Here is a 17,775-nt window from a genome sequence, read left to right as displayed (position 1 = left end):
AATAGACAAAGTAGGGAAATTTTAATAAGGCAGGGGGAAAAGATACGTTTTAACAGCTTTCCTGAAAGCAAAGAGATCTTCTAAAGATCGAATATGCACAGGGAGCGCGTTCCAAAGCTTGGAGGCCAACACAGTGAAGGAACGGCCGCCTAGTCTGCATTTTTGGAAGCGTGGAACAAGTGCTAGATTTTGACCTGCAGAGCGAAGGCTACGTGAAGGAGTGTACAGGGTCAGGAGGTGCTGGAGGATGGTAGGGGTGTCGGTTTTAAGAATTTTAAACGCGAAACACAGAGTCTTAAACTCTATGCGTCTGATTACAGGCAGCCAGTGTAGTTTAGAGATTGTACTGCGGGCTGAACAGAAGCGTGGCAGGCCTACCAGGGCCCTGGCAGCCGCGTTCTGCACCCGTTGGAGTCGCAGGACCTCCGCCTGATTGGCACCCAAAAACAGTGAACTCGCGTAGTCAAGCCTTGATGATACGCTAGCTTGAATCACCATCTGGCGAGTGGAGGCATCAAAAAATTTGAGGATAGGCCTCAAACCACGAAGAATGCCGAAGCATGTAGATGCCACTTTCTTAGTATGACACGAGAAGGTTAGTTTGGAGTCCAGCCACACGCCAAGATTTTTAAGTTTGGAGACCTGTTTAGGGGGGGGTCCCAGCTCGTTAGGCCATCAGCTCGCACCCCACAGATCAGGATGTTTCCCCAATACCATCACCTCGGTTTTGAGGGCGTTGAGCTGTAAACAGTTGGTAGTAAGCCAGCCAGCAACAGCCCTCAAACCATCCGCAAAGTTTGATGCCAATTGGTCAGAGTCCCCATTGAGAACCACCGCCAATGGGTATCATCGGCGTATGATACCATTGTGAGACCCCAACTCTTCGCAACCGCCGCCAAAGGTTGGACGTATAAGTTGAAGAGAGTGGGGCTCAACGCGGATCCCTGCGGAACTCCTTGAGTGATGGCACGAGGCTTAGATCTGAACGGTGGCACTACTACCTGAAATGATCGTTCCGAAAGGAACGATTGAAACCAATCCAACGCCTTGCCAGATATGCCAGCCTCACCAATCCTGCGGATAAGAATGGTGTGGGATACAGTGTCAAAGGCGGCACTAAGGTCTAATAAGACCAGTGCCGCCGTTTGATCTGCATCTAGTACAGAGCGGAGATGTTCAACCATATAAAGGAGTGCCATCTCTGTACTGTGCCCAGATCTAAAACCATTCTGTGTAGGATCCAGTAGGTGTGTAGAGGTCAGATGTTTCGTTAAGATGTTATTAGCTTTAGGAAGTAGGGGACCCCTATATATGAAATCCACTAGTTATACATAGGGAAAGAATATCTAGTTTGAAAAAGGTCTATGTTATGTTATGCGTTTTTATTTGGCGCACAGATGCTCCAGCTAAGGAGCGTCCTGGCGCCCGACAAGGCAGCTGCACAACACAACTAAAACAAAAGACAAACAGTGTAAACAAACTAAGGGAATAAAAAGGTTTTCACCGCACCGCGAAAGGAGAGCAGATCTCTCAAAGCACGAATCGCCGGGGGCAGGGAGTTCCACAGGACCACCGCGCGCACTCGGAACGAACGTCCTCCAGCTCTGCTCTGCTTGAAGCGCGGCACAACAGCCAGTTCTAGGTCCGCAGATCTTAAGAGACGAGCTGGAATGTAGTGGGCGAGGAGGGCCATAAGGATCGTGGCTGGGGACCCCTTCAGAATTTTATAGGCGACACAGAGGACCTTAAACTGGATCCGCTGGGCCACCGGGAGCCAATGCAGAGACCGCAGGGTACTGGAGGTAGGACAGAATCTTGGGAGGCCTACCACCGCTCTAGCTGCGGTGTTCTGTATCCTTTGTAAGCGCCCGATCTCTGCCTGATTCAGACCCACCAGTAAGGAACTCGCATAATCCAGCCTGGAGATGACAGTGGCTTGGATCATGAGTTGCCTGGTGGGGGCATCGAAGAACTTGAGCACTGGACGGAGCCCGCGCAGGATGCCAAAGCAGCACGCTGCCGTACGTTTGGTATGGCATACAAACGTAAGGGAAGGGTCCAGCCAGACCCCGAGGTTCTTAAGCTCGGCGACTGGGATGGGAGCAGGACCCAAATCCCCAGGCCACCACCTCTCTCCCCAAAGATCCGGCTGTCTGCCAAAAACCATGACCTCGGTCTTACTAGCGTTCAGCTGGAGACAGTTGGACGTCATCCAGCTGGCGACAGCCCGCAGCCCTTGTTGGAACCTGGGGGCATCGACTTCGGCATCCCCGCTGATCGTAACCGCTAGCTGGGTGTCATCGGCGTATGACACCATCGTCATACCCCATTGCCTGACAACCCCAGCTAGCGGCCTTACGTACAGATTAAACAACGTAGGGCTCAGCGAGGAGCCTTGGGGGACCCCCAGGTTCAACGGATGGAATTTGGACTGGAAAGGCGGGACGGTCACGCTAAAGGCCCGGTTGGCTAGAAACTACCGGAACCACTGGAGAGCGATGCCGGTGACACCGGCCTCCTCTAGGCGCCGCAGAAGGATCGGGTGCGAGACGGTGTCAAAGGCAGCGCTCAGATCTAATAGCACAAGCGCTGCCGTTTGTCCCGCGTCAAGCGCGGAGCGAAGATGCTCCACCATATAGAGCAGAGCCGTCTCCGCGCTATGACCAGCCCTAAACCCATTCTGCGTAGCGTCGAGGATGTCTGCGCGGCAAAGATGTTCCGAGAGGACAGCATTTACATGCGCCTCCATAACCTTAGCCGGCCACGGCAAGAGTGAAATAGGCCGATAGCTCTCAGGCTTGCTGCCGTCCAGGCTGGGTTTCTTCAGGATAGGCCGAACCAAGGCTCGCTTCCACTTCAGTGGAACTTCGCCAGATGTTAATGACGAGTTGATCAAAGAACATAGCGGTGAGATAACATGTGCCGCTAGGTCTTTGAACACATCTGGGCAGAGTGGATCCTCTGGGGACCCCGACTTCACTTGTCGGGCCAAAATGTCTAGACTATCAGATGTTAAAATAGGCAAGGAATACAATCCCTCAGATGGTAGCGGCTTAGGAGATGGAGTAGCCGAGGGAGTGGCCGGAGGAAAGCCCCGATAAATGGCATTCACCTTTTCCAGGAAGAACTCTGCCAATTTTTCACAGTGCTCGACGGAGCTCTGGAACGTCGTTGTTACCTTTTTGGCAGTAAGGTCTTTCAAAACCTTAAAAATAGCCTTAGACGGGTTCAAACTAGTCCTGAATTGTGCAGCATAAAATGCGGCACGAGTTCTACATACCGCCCGGTGATACACTTTCACAGTAGACAGGTATAGGACTTTCTTCGTGCTGTTATAGGCTTTACGCCAAGCCCGCTCTGCGCGCCTACAAGAGACCTTCAGTGCCCGCAGTGAATCGTCGTACCAGGGGCTGGCTTTCCCGGCTCCAGTTTTACAGCCTACCAAGGGAATAAGAGGGTCCAGAGCCCTGGATACCCAGTTACAAAACCTGTCATAGACCTGATCAGGCGATCCCATGATGTCAAATGGGTCAGCCGATAGAAGATGGAAAAACTCATCCAGCTTAAGTTTGTTCCAGCGTCGTCTTGGAATCGAGCACACCACTGGCTTGGGTAGAATAGCCGGAGTAGGGCAATGGATCTGTATCAAGTAATGATCAGTCCATGCTAGAGGTGTGTAGCTGGTAATGCAGGCTTCCGCAAGATTAGTAAAGAATGGATCTAGGGTATGACCCCCTGAGTGGGTGGGCTGAGCCACCAGCTGAATCAGCTGGAGCGCCTCAAGGTCTGCCACAAAACTGGACACCGAGGGACTGATAGAATTGTCAAAGTGCAGATTTAAATCTCCAATGATGGAGAAATTGGAGCACCCCGTAGCCAGTTCACTTATGGCGTCAGGTAGCGCCGCTCTAAAGGCCACTTCGCTCCCCGGGGGCCGGTAAATCAGTAGCCCCGATAGGGTGAAGTTTGGTGTAATAGCTACCTTGAACAAAGCGCTTTCGCAACCCGGGATTTTTTGCCCCTGCCACGTACATGAATAGCAAGATTTAACAGCAAGAGCTATTCCTCCGCCTCTAGAAGCTCGGTTTAAAGTGAATACCGAGTATTCCGGCGGGAAGGCCAGATTGACAATGGCCGTGTCGGCATCCTGCAGCCAGGTCTCCGTCACGCAGAATAGATCAGGCAACTCCTCATCTAGCAGATCATGAATGTCTAGATGATGCTTAACAAGCGACCTGGCATTGAGATTCCATAAGCTGATAAAAGGCTGTGGGCAAATGGCTACACGGGTGGCCTCCCTGCAGTTCCTACTTACGGGGGCAGACAAGGTAAAACATCCGCAACCACACGAAAACGGGCCGCATAAGGGATCCACCCGAGGTGCAGTACAGGTCTCCCAGGACCGGTTGATGGCAACCAGACTGTCTCTGGTGTAGCACCGCATGATGTACAGGAGTAAGGCCAGGAGGGGGGTCAGAGTCCAGCCACGTCCAGCGCGTCCTGTCGCGGACGGGCGCAGACGGGCAGGACTCTGGCACGACTCCGGCCACGCGAGGACGCGCCCGCTCCGCGATCCCGCTACGTAAGGGAGGAGCATTTAGTAGGCGTCCCCTCGCTGACACATGCGCAGTCAAGCGCTGCCAAAGGAAGCTGCTCTGCCCCTCTCCAGGATGACGCCCACCCCGGGAACCAAGCCCGCCAAGCGGCGGTGGGGGGCACAATTTACTGTGAGGGTAAGAGGGAGTTTTTAAAAAAGCCCAACACTCTACGCGCAGCACAGTTAGCACACAAATTCAATTAAAACGCTCTAAACACACAACGCGCTCCTGAGACAAAGCGCTTCGCTACCTTGTCAGCTTGAATACGCCAGGGACTCGCCTTTAGTAGGCGTCCCCTCGCTGACACATGCGCAGTCAAGCGCTGCCGAAGGAAGCTGCTCTGCCCCTCTCCACGATGACGCCCACCCCGGGAACCAAGCCCGCCAAGCGGTGGTGGGGGGCACAATTTACTGTGAGGGTAAGAGGGAGTTTTTAAAAAAGCCCAACACTCTACGCGCAGCACAGTTAGCACACAAATTCAAATAAAACGCTGTAAACACACAACGCGCTCCTGAGACAAAGCGCTTCGCTACCTTGTCAGCTTGAATACGCCAGGGACTCGCCTTTAGTAGGCGTCCCCTCGCTGACACATGCGCAGTCAAGCGCTGCCGAAGGAAGCTGCTCTGCCCCTCTCCACGATGACGCCCACCCCGGGAACCAAGCCCGCCAAGCGGCGGTGGGGGGCACAATTTACTGTGAGGGTAAGAGGGAGTTTTTAAAAAAGCCCAACACTCTACGCGCAGCACAGTTAGCACACAAATTCAATTAAAACGCTGTAAACACACAACGCGCTCCTGAGACAAAGCGCTTCGCTACCTTGTCAGCTTGAATACGCCAGGGACTCGCCTTTAGTAGGCGTCCCCTCGCTGACACATGCGCAGTCAAGCGCTGCCGAAGGAAGCTGCTCTGCCCCTCTCCACGATGACGCCCACCCCGGGAACCAAGCCCGCCAAGCGGCGGTGGGGGGCACAATTTACTGTGAGGGTAAGAGGGAGTTTTTAAAAAAGCCCAACACTCTACGCGCAGCACAGTTAGCACACAAATTCAATTAAAACGCTGTAAACACACAACGCGCTCCTGAGACAAAGCGCTTCGCTACCTTGTCTATAACTAGTATACATAACATATAAACAAATAGTGATATTAGAACCCACTATATATAAATGGTCATGAACCACTTTGTTGTACTTTTATTCAAAATTTATTATATTTGTTTGATTTTATAAAGAGTATATACTTTTTGTTTAAAAATTGAATTTTTTGTATAGAAAGTAACTGATCAAAAATAATTTATCATTAAAGGTGCAAAACATACATATGACGAGACATAAAATTAGACATAAGGAAGATGAATGAACATGATGTAGGCAAAGCGGTAGATACACACTACGCGCGTTTCGACTCGTTAGCCTTCATCAGGTGACCCGTCTTTGACTAAAAAACAGCTTAAGATGAGTGGACAGCTGGTCAGCTATTATAGCTAGTTGTATGTTCAAACTCTTAGCCCTAGTAATATGGTAGGGGAAGTGCTGATGCAGACTTGGTTTATGAGCGTATAATTTCCTTAAGGATTGGGCATCTAGAAGAAAAGCCAGATCGATTTTCATGTGGGAATTATAGAATGATTTTTATGAGGATAAAATGTGGTCGGTCATCTGGCTTCTTCAAACGCTTCGTCGATTAAGGATCCCGACGTCTGGTGTCGGAAAACGGTGTGGGATACAGTGTCAAAGGCGGCACTAAGGTCTAATAAGACCAGTGCCGCCGTTTGATCTGGATCTAGTACAGAGCGGAGCTGTTCAACCATATATAGGAGTGCCATCTCTGTACTGTGCCCAGATCTAAAACCATTCTGTGTAGGATCCAGTAGGTGTGTAGAGGTCAGATGTTTTGTTAAGATGTTATTCACATGAGCCTCTGTGATCTTTGTCACCCATGGAAGGAGGGAGATAGGTCGATAGCTCTCCGGCTTCACTGGATCCAGTCCCGGCTTCTTTATAATGGGCATGACACAGGCAGCCTTCCAGCTAGGTGCCCCCGGCCCAAATGAGATTCCAGCCGTGTTTTATAGGGTGAAATCATTATGTTGGTCACATTATCTAACACCAGTATTCCACCAATCACTCCAATCAAGGACCATACCAGAGTCTTGGAAGGGTTCTATATTTTCACCCATCTATGAAAGGGGGGATTGGTCACTACCAGCCAACTACATACTAATTACGCTACAAGACATTGAAGCAAAGCTTTTTGCATCAATTCTCCTTAAAGAGTTATTAGATTGGGCAACAGACAAGCACTTAATCCCTCCGAACCAATCAGGTTTTGTACAAGGCCATGGGACCTCAACAAACATTTTAATACTGGGTACTCTGATGGAAAAATATAAAACAAAAAAACAGCCATTATATTTATGTTTCATGGATTTTAAATCTGCCTTTCATTCTGTGGATAGACAAATCTTAGGGAGGAAATTGTATCACTATAGTTTTAGCCCCGGCCTTTTAAAAGCAATCCAATTGTTATATACTGAGACCTGGACTAGGGTTTCATTAGGCAAAGGCTCAAGGCTTTCTAGAAAAATCGATACATCCCAAGGCCTAAAGCAAGGTTGTGTTTTAGCACCGTATTTATTTAACTTATTTGTGTCTGACCTCACGGAAATGTTGGATTATGAGTAATGAGTTAGCACACTCTCTGAAGTTGGCAGATAAATAAATATCAAATGTATTATACGCCGACGATGTCTTCCTTCTAAGTCAAACAAGGATAGGGTTGCAGCGACTAATAAACAAAACAGCAAAGTATTCAATTGAGAATAATATAATAATAAATGAATCCAAAACCAAAGTAACGGAAGTCAGCAATAAGGTACTGAAGAGCAGTAAATATAAATGGTATCTGCAAAAGAGACAGCTCAAAAAGGAGCAATGCTGTAAATACCTTGTAATATTGTTTGATGAGAATGGATATTTTTTACACCAAAAAACAGAGATGAAAAAAAGAGGCAACAGTTTACAAGGGGCCTTTCATTTACTTTCAGCTCTTTGGGTGGTCCAAATTATGTCCCATTACTAAAAGTAATAAAAGCAAAATTGCTCCCTAGCCTCACCTATGGAAGTGACGTTCTCTGTGGTATGGACTCTACATTACTAAACAATGTTATCACAAACATTTTGAAATATTTGTTTTGACTTCCACCCAACTCATCACCTGCACAGATCAGACTGGAATTTGCCTTCTGCTATCAAAAAATTGCAAGGATGGGTCAATTTGTAAAGACCTGGAAACAATTTGAAACTAAAATGAATAATCCAATGTGCTGTCTCCTGTGGCAAGAGTTGCAAAGGAATCGAAAGTCATCCTTTTATAAATATCTTCAGATGGCTTTGAAAGAATTATCAATTCTTGAGATCTGGGAAATGTCTGTAACACAAGAAGTTTTTCATAAAATAATTAATAAATCAGTAAAACGTCTATCTCTTTTGAAGGACAAGATACTTTTTACTAAGCAGTCACATCAATGGATGACAGTGAACGAATATACAAGTCTAAAAGTTCAACCATATCTAGAAATACCGTGGTCAGAACAAACCAAAAAAATATTTATGAAAGTAAGATTTTGCAACTTGCCAGGTTTATAAGATGTAATGCCTTGGCTGAGATCATCTTCGCCGACCCCCTGCAGATTATGCAATTTAGGGGAGGAAAACATTATTCATTTGGTTTGCATATGTGCAGTAATGGCGGCAGAAAGAAAGCGATATCTGAAAAATTGCTTCATTGATATAGGTGTTCACACATGTGGACATGCAATGGTAGTTTGCTTTAGGCAAATGGACATTATAATGAACTCTACTTTTACCATATTTGTGATACTTGTAAAAAATGAACTGGATGCCTGTGCATTAAGGCCAGTAATATTTGGAAATAATAAATAGCTAGGGCTAATATTTTTCCACTATAGAGATAAATTTGCACATTAGTAACAACGTTTTAAAGGTTACTAAAAATATTATGTGTTTCTTCAATGTTTTATTAAAATGTTGGTCTGAATTGATGTTTATAGTGTATTTTTCTGTGTTAGTATTTGAATAAATTGCATGAATATACTATTATGAGTTTTAGACTCATTTGCTATGTTTTAAAGGGTGTGTATTAAAGAGTGTTCTAATTGTAAGATTTTAATTAATCATGCAATAAAATGTTACTTACTAGGTAACAGGGGTGCAGAAAGATGCAAGAAAGGATCAGGAACAGGAACGAGGGGTACAGAAAGAGGCAAGAGGGTTGCAGATAGAAAGCAAGAGAGGTACAGATAGAGGCAAGAGAAGTGGAGAAAGAAGCAACAGAGGTGAAGAAAGAGGGAATAGGGTTATTAAGAAAATCTATGAGCTCTATGTAAAGCGTATGTCTCCTTTAGTTGATGGTAACACTAACAGCACTCCCTTTTTAGAGGTGCATGAAAAATTGATACGGGGGCTCAGTGAAATAATCACCAAAGTAATTAAACGGGCATGCACCGGGCAAAGTATCTCCCAAAGGATGGAATATGGTATGATAAAGCATGCCGTCAGGCTAAAGCGGAACTGATAACAGCTGTAAAAGGGAAACCCATACTAACTGTAAGAGAAAAAAGGAAGCAATACAATAGAACAATAGTAATGGCAAAAAAGGGTTGGGATGAAAAAGTTTGGTCAGAATTACTAGAGGCATGCAAACTAAAAGATCAGTCTACGTTTTGGGGTCTTTTAGCCAGGGGAAAGAAAGAAGGGACACCGTCCAGGGACTCGTTAATAGAGGCAAATGTTTGGGTAAAACATTTTTCCACGTTATATTCATGTGGTAGACACGAGCAAAGGTGTATTGAAGAAGACTCAGGATTGAATTTAAGTTCGACACCCTTATCATTTAGTATGATAGACACTGAAACAGCCATCAATGCAATCAAATTGGGGAAAGCACCAGGTCCGGATAAAATACCTGGGGACCTTTAAAAGCACGAGAACATGTTGTGGGCCCTGTATATCAACCTTCTTAGTAATGAAATTGCAAGTGGTGCCCCAATTCCTGAGTCCTGGAGGGGCACTGAAATCGTGACTATGTTTAAAAAGGGAGACAGACTTAACCCAGCACATTACAGACCTATCAGTCTGATAGATGTTCTTCAAAAGGTCTTTGCTCGTCAAGTGCTAAGCAAGTTAAATGCTTGGATTGAAGAAAATTCTATTTTGACTAAATACCAGGCTGGTTTTAGAGGGAAAATTAGCACTGTCCATCAAGTTTTTAGATTTTTATGTTTAACATGGAAATACATTAATATTAAGGGTGGGCGTAGTTCTCAAAGTAGCGCTATGCGAAGGTACGCGAAGTGCACTTCGCACTACGCGAACTTCACGTAGCACTACGCGAGCTGCATAGTAGCATGTTCGCACTGTACAAGATGCGTTTTCAATGATTGCACAGTGCGGACAAGCATCCGGCACTGTGCAATCATTGAAAATGGCATCTTGCACAGTGTGAGCTGTAGTTTTCTGCTGCTCAAGTAGATTTTTACTCGAGCGGCAGCTTTCTTAACGCGAACTGGTAGTTTCTCATTGCGAGCGGTCGCGAGCATGCGCAACCACTCGCAATGAGAAACCTGACCTCCTCGCGTTGAGAATATTCCCGGGATGTCATTTTGCTTAGTCGCTGTCGCGAACATGACGTTGAGGACCGCGAACAAGCAAAAATGACTGCTGCACTACGCTAAGCTGCACTACGCGTGTTCGTACTGTGCTACGTGCAGCTCGCGTAGTGCGAAGTTGCGCAAACTTCGCAAACTACACGAGCGTAGCGTAGTGCTTCGCCCAGGGTTAATTAATATTAGGTATTCTCGTATTACGTGGCTTTTGTGGACCTCGGAGTGGCCTTTGATCTTGTCCCTAGGGGAAAGTTGTGGATAAGACTAAGGGATCAGGGTGTCCCCGGGGAAATCCTTCAACAAATCATTAGGCTGCACGAGTATAACTACTCAAGGGTGAGGTGGGGTCTTAACGGAGAGTTTTCGGAATGTATAGATATAATGAGAGGCAACAGGCAAGGATGCGTGCTGGCGCTGACTATTTTCTCTTTATACGTAAATGACATTCCGGACTCCCTCTTGGGCTGCGAGCATGACTCCCCCAAGTTGGGTGGTCAAGCAGTGCCGGCTCTGCTATTTGCAGACAATACCATTTTATTCTCCCCGACCCCAAGAGGACTACAGAATTGCTTAATAAATTCCAATCTTACTGTGTGGATAAGAAGCTGGAGATTAATTCGTCTAAACCTAAATATATGACAATTAGTCCCCACAAGAGTTTTAATAAAGTAATTACTGTTAATAATGAAATGATTGAGCATGTGCATAGTTTTAAATACCTGGGTATTACACTTGATACAAAAATGAACTGGAAGTCACAAATTGAAAAATCCAAATTACTTTTAACACAAAACCTAGCACCTACAGCCAGAAGGCACAGAAATAGTTATACCAGAGCTGTATCACCCGCAACTGAGCTCTTTAAGTATAAAGCTCAATCCGCCACACTTTACGGGGCAGAACTGTGGGTCCATGTTGCTAAACATGCTTTTTCAGTACCCGAAAATAGTTTTTTCAGACAACTACTAGCAGTACCACATTGCACCCCCTTAATCCCTTTTTTCTTAGACTTGAACATACATCATTCCGATGACCATGCTATTCTACGTCCATTGCTATATTGGATTTGTCTGTGGTCAACGGACAAATTAGTGGACTATAGAGAAGCATTAAAAGAAATTATGGAAATAAGAAAACAACTCGGTTGGCATGGCTAACCCACATTGAAAACTGTCTCCTTAAGTTGGGATTATACCATTACTGGACAGACCCCGGCTCTCTGACCCTATCTTTTAAAAAACTATTGCGGGAAAGGTTCTGGGAATCTGTCCTAAATTCCACAATACAGAACCCAAAAATAGGAACACTTACTCTTAAATTCTTAGATGTGAAAGTAGAAAGTAAATTTGAGAGTTTCATGAACGAAATCTTACCAAACACAGCAAAATCATTGTATCTAAAGTTTCGTTATGGCGTTCTACAAGTAAAGGCTAACATATCAAAATGGGCATGTGTAATAGCCGACTTTTTCGACCCTCTTTAGAGGGAGGATGATGGACGATGACTCCAGCTTATTACCCTTGCAGTATAGGGATTAGGATTATAAGTAGGACCTATCCATAAGGCACAGTAGTGCATTTTCGTACCCTTTTCCTTAGATCAGGGCTTATAAACTTAAGCTAGGGGATAGATATATAAGTATTAGTGATGATCCGTCCTTTTGCAAGAGTATTAATATATCTTCTATGGAGTTATGCATATTTTGGGCCTTGTAGGCCTTAAACGGGACAGACTCCATCTTGCCCTCTGCCTGGTAGCTTGAGAGGCTTTCTAGGTCAAGTGTAATGTTTTAGTTTTAAGGTGCTGTTCGCTTGGAGAGAACCGGTTCAGGCTGGCCCTTATCGAAAGACTGTATTTTTCTCCACTCCGAAGACAAAACTCCAGGCCGGCCGGCTGGGAACGTGTCCTTGGTACGGGGAGGTACAAGAATTTGGTGGGCGGCAGGTTACTGGCCGTAACTTTCCATGAAGGGACAGCTTCCATATTAGCGAAAGTGTTAGGCAATGAGTCAGTCAGTCTGAAGGCGGCAGCTAGCCGTTAGCATCTATGCCATTAATTATTCTCAAGGCAGACAATCGCCATTTTGAAGTCCGAGAAAGATTCCGAAACCGAGACTCTCTGAGAAAGACTGAAGGAGAAATAGTGCGGAGGGCACAGAGACAGAGAGAGAGAGAGACGGTAGCTAATAGCGAGCAAGGTTCCAGTGACTTGGAGGGAAGCAGAGGAGATTGAGCATAGCGGTGCAGACGTGTACCCGTGACTGCTGAGGTGCGAGTCCAAGATGAGCCAAGACACAGAGACAAGACGGGAACCTAGATGACTGCCGAACCCCAACTTCATATTAACCAGGTGATCTCTGCCCTTTCCTTGTGAAGCGTGCATCTTAACCTTTGCTTTTCTTTACAGCATATATATATATTGTGTAGTATTGTGTTTATGTTTATTGTAATAAAAACACCCCCAGTTCTTAGTGAACCGACATGTGCCTTGTATTCTTGTTCAATCAGGGTAATCTAAATCTTCTAGTCAGACATTGTTTGCATGAACGGATGCGAATCCCGATCAGGTAAGGAGTGACTGAGTAAGTAGGGGGATAGGGAACATTTGATGCCAAGAGCAGAAGGTAGATATTGTAATTCGGAAAACCATACCAATTTTTATTCTCGTAGTTCTATCCTGAATAGATAACAACAGACTTCATCCCTAAGTGTTCATAGGAAAGTGATCGTCGTTGGTATACGGCGTTAATGAGAGCACCTAAGGTAGATGGTGTGTAGGTCCGCCGGATTGTGGACCGTGTGTGAATGAGAGCACCGGAGGGACACGGTGTGGAGGCCTGCCAGATTGTGGGCCGTGTGTAAGTGAGAGCACCTAAGATAGAGAGGTGTGTAGGTCTGCCGGATTGCAGACCGGGTATTAATGAGAGCACTGGGACTGCAGACCCATGTGTGTGTGTGTGTAGGCACGCCGGATTGCGTGTCAAGTGAACACTGATGGTGATCAGTGCGTAATAGTACATAATCGGACCTGCCCTAGGGTAGACCAGTGTGGGCCTAAGTGGCCGCGAGACTAATAGGTGTGAATAGGATATTGTAGAAAACCAATGCATGTTTATTGCTACTTTCCCCATCCTTAGGTACGAGATGTACATACATATATCCATATCCATTGTAAATACGTTCTAAGGAGGGAGTTGTTTACGTTCCGGCTGGGTTAGAGGGGCTCCTAGGAGCTGATTCCATCTGGTCCGAAAAAATCTGGTCGGTACAGCATGTAATAAGGGTCCTACAGGGAATGTCGTGTTAGAGAGTTGCAAACTGTGTGATGTTGGCGCAAGGGAGGATGAGGCTCATGTTCTATTTTTATGCCTGGCATATCTTCATATTAGGAAAAAGTGGCTAAAGCCTATTTGCCGCCTCTTAGGCTTCAGACATATTAAGGAAGCAGAAAGAGTTTTTAAAGGTGACACAACACAGACCATCGTATTCAGTTTAAGTCGATTCCTCCTTGCAGTGGCAATAGTACGAAGAAGGCGAGGTTTAAAATTGTAATTGTATTTAGTTGCCCAGTAAGGACGCAATATTAGTCACTTCAACAATTTTGAAGGAAAAAGGTTGTGTTTTGAGTGGCGGGCTCAGTATCGAAGAATCATTGATACATTCTAGTTCGCTCTATGTAATAGATGTAATGCCCTCTAAATTGTATATGATTTTATCATTTTTAAAAAATCCTAGCGATATTAATTATTAACATCACCTGGTACTTATTATTATCATTATTTATTACTATTTATTGTCCCAAACCTTTTAATATTGCAGTCTTGCTTGCACTATACAAATTAGGATGGACCAACTGTAATAGTGCGCTTGTAACTGAAAATGTGTGGCACTACCCTTTCTTTTTAGAGAAATTATTGTATTGATGTCCATTGCTTTCTATGATCTGTTTTTATTTGGAAATTGGTATTGTTTGAGCTTGGTGGTTGTGTTTAAGAGATTGTATTGTTTTTATGCTTATGACTCTGTTATGGTTTGTTTTAACTGAAATAAAGATTTTGAATTGGAATAGGATTTCAGAAAGATGCAAGAGAAGTGCAGGGAAAAGCTACAGAAATACAGAAAGAGGCAAGAGAAGTGCAGAAATGAGCAACTTAGGTGCAGAAACAGGCTAGAGACATACGAAAAAGATGCAAGAGATGTGCAGAAACAGGCAAAAGAGGTGCAGAAAGATGGAACAGGGATGCAGGAAGAGGGAAGAGAGGTGCAGAAAAGACAAAAGAGGGGTGTAGAAAGAGGCAAGAGGTGTGCAGAAAAAGAATAAAGGGGTGCAGAAAGAAGCAACAGAGGTATAGAAAGAGGCAAGGGAGGTTCAAAAACAGGCAAGATAAGTGCAGAAAGCGGCAAGAAAAGTGCTGAATGAAGCAACAGAGGTGCAGAAAGAACCACGAAAAATGATGATAGAGACAGGCAAGTTGCAGAAAGAAACAGTAGAGGTACAGAAAAAAACAAGAGAAGTGCTGAAAGAGGCAAATGAGATGCAGAAAGAGGCAAGAGAGTTGCAGAAAGAAGCAGGAGATGTGCAAAAAGAGGCAAGTGAGGTACAAAAATACACAAGAGGGATACCGAAGGAGGAAGAGAAGTACAGAAAGAAGCAAAACAGGTACAGAAGGAGGCAATAGAACTGCAGAAAGAGGCAAGGAAGTTGCAGACACAGGCAAGAGAGGTGCAGGAAGAAGGTACAGGGATGCAGAGAGAGACAAGAGAGGGACAGAAAAAGGCAAGAGAGGTACAGAAAGAGGAAAGAGGCGTGCAGAAAAAGGCAAGAGGGGTACAGGGAGAAGCAAGACAGATGCTGAAAGAAGCAAGAGAAGTACAGAAAGAAGCAACAGAAGTGCATAAAGAGGCAAGAGGGGTGCAGAAGGAGGCATGAGATGTGCTGAAAGAAGCATCAGAGGTGCATAAAGAGACAAGAGAGTATGCATGGGCCTAAAATTCGTTCCGCTCGCGGAATTTGTGGATTTTCCGTGATTTCGTGATCCGTGAATCACGGCAAAATCCGGGAATTCGCAAGCGGGATGAATTTTGCTCAGGAAGTTCTTACAGGGTTACAGCAGGTGCCCAAGTTGAAGCTAATTTCTTTGTAACCATTTACAAAATGGTTACAAAGAAATTAACTTCAACTTGTGCACCTGCTGTAACCCTGTAAGTGCTTCCTGAGCGGCGCCTCATTGCCTACTTGCAACTATTCTCTGACCCTGCTCTGACCCACCAGCAGGGTCAAAGAATAGTTACAAGTAGACAATGAGGCTCCGTGAACAGGAAGCACTTACAGATATAGATAAAGCAGGTGCCCGAGTTGAAGGTCAAATTCAGTAACTCCTTAATCAGACCCAAAAAATCATGCGCTTTGTCGAGACTGGGCAGGTGTGCTTTCTCCCCATATCTACAGTCGAAAATTACCTATGATGCTTGATGGAGGCCTTTGCATCCTTGACTTTCACGAGTGCAATCTCGTGCAGTTCCTGTAACCAGTAGCTTCTTTCTCCTCATCTGCTGCTCCGATCTGTGCCTGACCTTTTATACACACAAGAAAAGGCATGTGAACTCGCAAAGAAGCCCCCCCCATTTGCCCCCCCACAGACTAGCAGTGTGCACCGTCTTCCCGCCCTTTACACACTATGATGAACAGCTCACTCAAGGGACCCCGGCGCCCTTCGGCGCGATGGCAAAGTTAATCAGCCCCAAGAAATTGTGCGCTTTGTCGAGGCTGGGCAGGTGTGCTTTCTCCCCATACCTACTGTCTAAAATTAGCTATGATGCTTGATGGAGGTCTTCGTATCCTTGACTTTCACAAGTTCAATCCCTGTGCAGTTCCAGTGACCAGGAGCTTCTTTCTCCCCATCTGCTGCTCTGATCGGGGCCTGACCTTTTATACACACAAGAGGCATGTGAACTCGCAACGAAGCCCCCCGTTTGCCTCCTCCACACACTAGCGATGTGCACCGTCTTCCCGCCCTTTACACACTATGATGGACAGCTCACTCAAGGGACCCCGGTGCCCTTCGGCGCGATGGCAAAGTTAATCAGACCCAAAAAATCATGCGCTTTGTCGAGACTGGGCAGGTGTACTTTCTCCCCATATCTACAGTCGAAAATTACCTATGATGCTTGATGGAGGCCTTTGCATCCTTGACTTTCACGAGTGCAATCCCGTGCAGTTCCTGTAACCAGTAGCTTCTTTCTCCTCATCTGCTGCTCTGACCTGTGCCTGACCTTTTATACACACAAGAAGAGGCATGTGAACTCGCAAAGAAGCCCCCCCATTTGCCCCCCCACACACTAGCGGTGTGCACCGTCTTCCCGCCCTTTACACACTATGATGGACAGCTCACTCAAGGGACTCCGGCGCCCTTCGGCGCGATGGCAAAGTTAATCAGCCCCAAAAAATCATGCGCTTTTTAGAGGCTGGGCAGGTGTGCTTTCTCCCCATATCTACCGTCGAAAATTAGCCATGATGCTTGAAGGAGGCCTTTGCATTCTTGACTTTCACGAGTGCAATCCCCATGCAGGTCCTCTGACCAGGAGCTTCTTTCTCCCCATCTGCTGCTCTGATCGGTGCCTGACCTTTTATACACACAAAAGGCATGTGAACTCGCAAAGAAGCCCCCCCAATTTGTCCCCCCACACACTAGCGGTGTGCACCGTCTTCCTGCCCCTTACCCACTATGATGGACAGCTCACTCGAGGGAACCTGGCGCCCTTCGGCGCAATTACAAAGTTAATCAGCCCCAAAAAATCGTGTGCTTTGTCGAGGCTGGGCAGGTGTGCTTTCTCCGCATATCTACAGTCGAAAAGTAAACATGATGCTTGATGGAGGCCTTTGCATACTTGACTTTTACGAGTGCAATCCCCGTGCAGTTCCTGTAACCAGTTGCTTCTTTCTCCCCATCTGCTGCTCTGATCGGTGCCTGACCTTTTATACACACAAGAGGCATGTGAACTCGCAAAGAAGCCCCCCCGTTTGCCCCCCACACACACACTAGCGGTGTGCACCGTCAACACGCCCTTTACCATACTATGATGGAAAAACTCACTTGAGGGACCCCGGCGCCCTTCGGCGCGATGGCAAAGTTAATCAACCCCAAAAAATTGTGCGCTTTGTCGAGGCTGGGCAGGTGTGCTTTCTCCCCATATCTACAGTCGAAAATTAGCTATGATGCTTGATGGAGGCCTTTGCATCCTTGACTTTCACAAGTGCAATCCCCGTGCATTTCCTGTAACCAGTAGCTTCTTTCTCCCCATCTGCTGCTCTGATCGGTGCCTGACCTTTAATACACACAAGAGGCATGTGAACTCCCTGTTTGCCCCCCCACACACACACCTGTAATGACCGGATTTTCCGCTTAGATGGAATCAGCCCCTAGGGGCCCCTCTAACCCAGCCAGAACGTAATCACCTCCCTCCTTAGAACGTACTTACAATGGGTATGGATACA

The sequence above is a fragment of the Lissotriton vulgaris genome, chromosome 8 (assembly GCF_964263255.1).
Source record: "Lissotriton vulgaris chromosome 8, aLisVul1.2, whole genome shotgun sequence".
Lineage (NCBI taxonomy): Eukaryota > Metazoa > Chordata > Amphibia > Caudata > Salamandridae > Lissotriton > Lissotriton vulgaris.
This window is presented reverse-complemented; position numbering follows the sequence as displayed.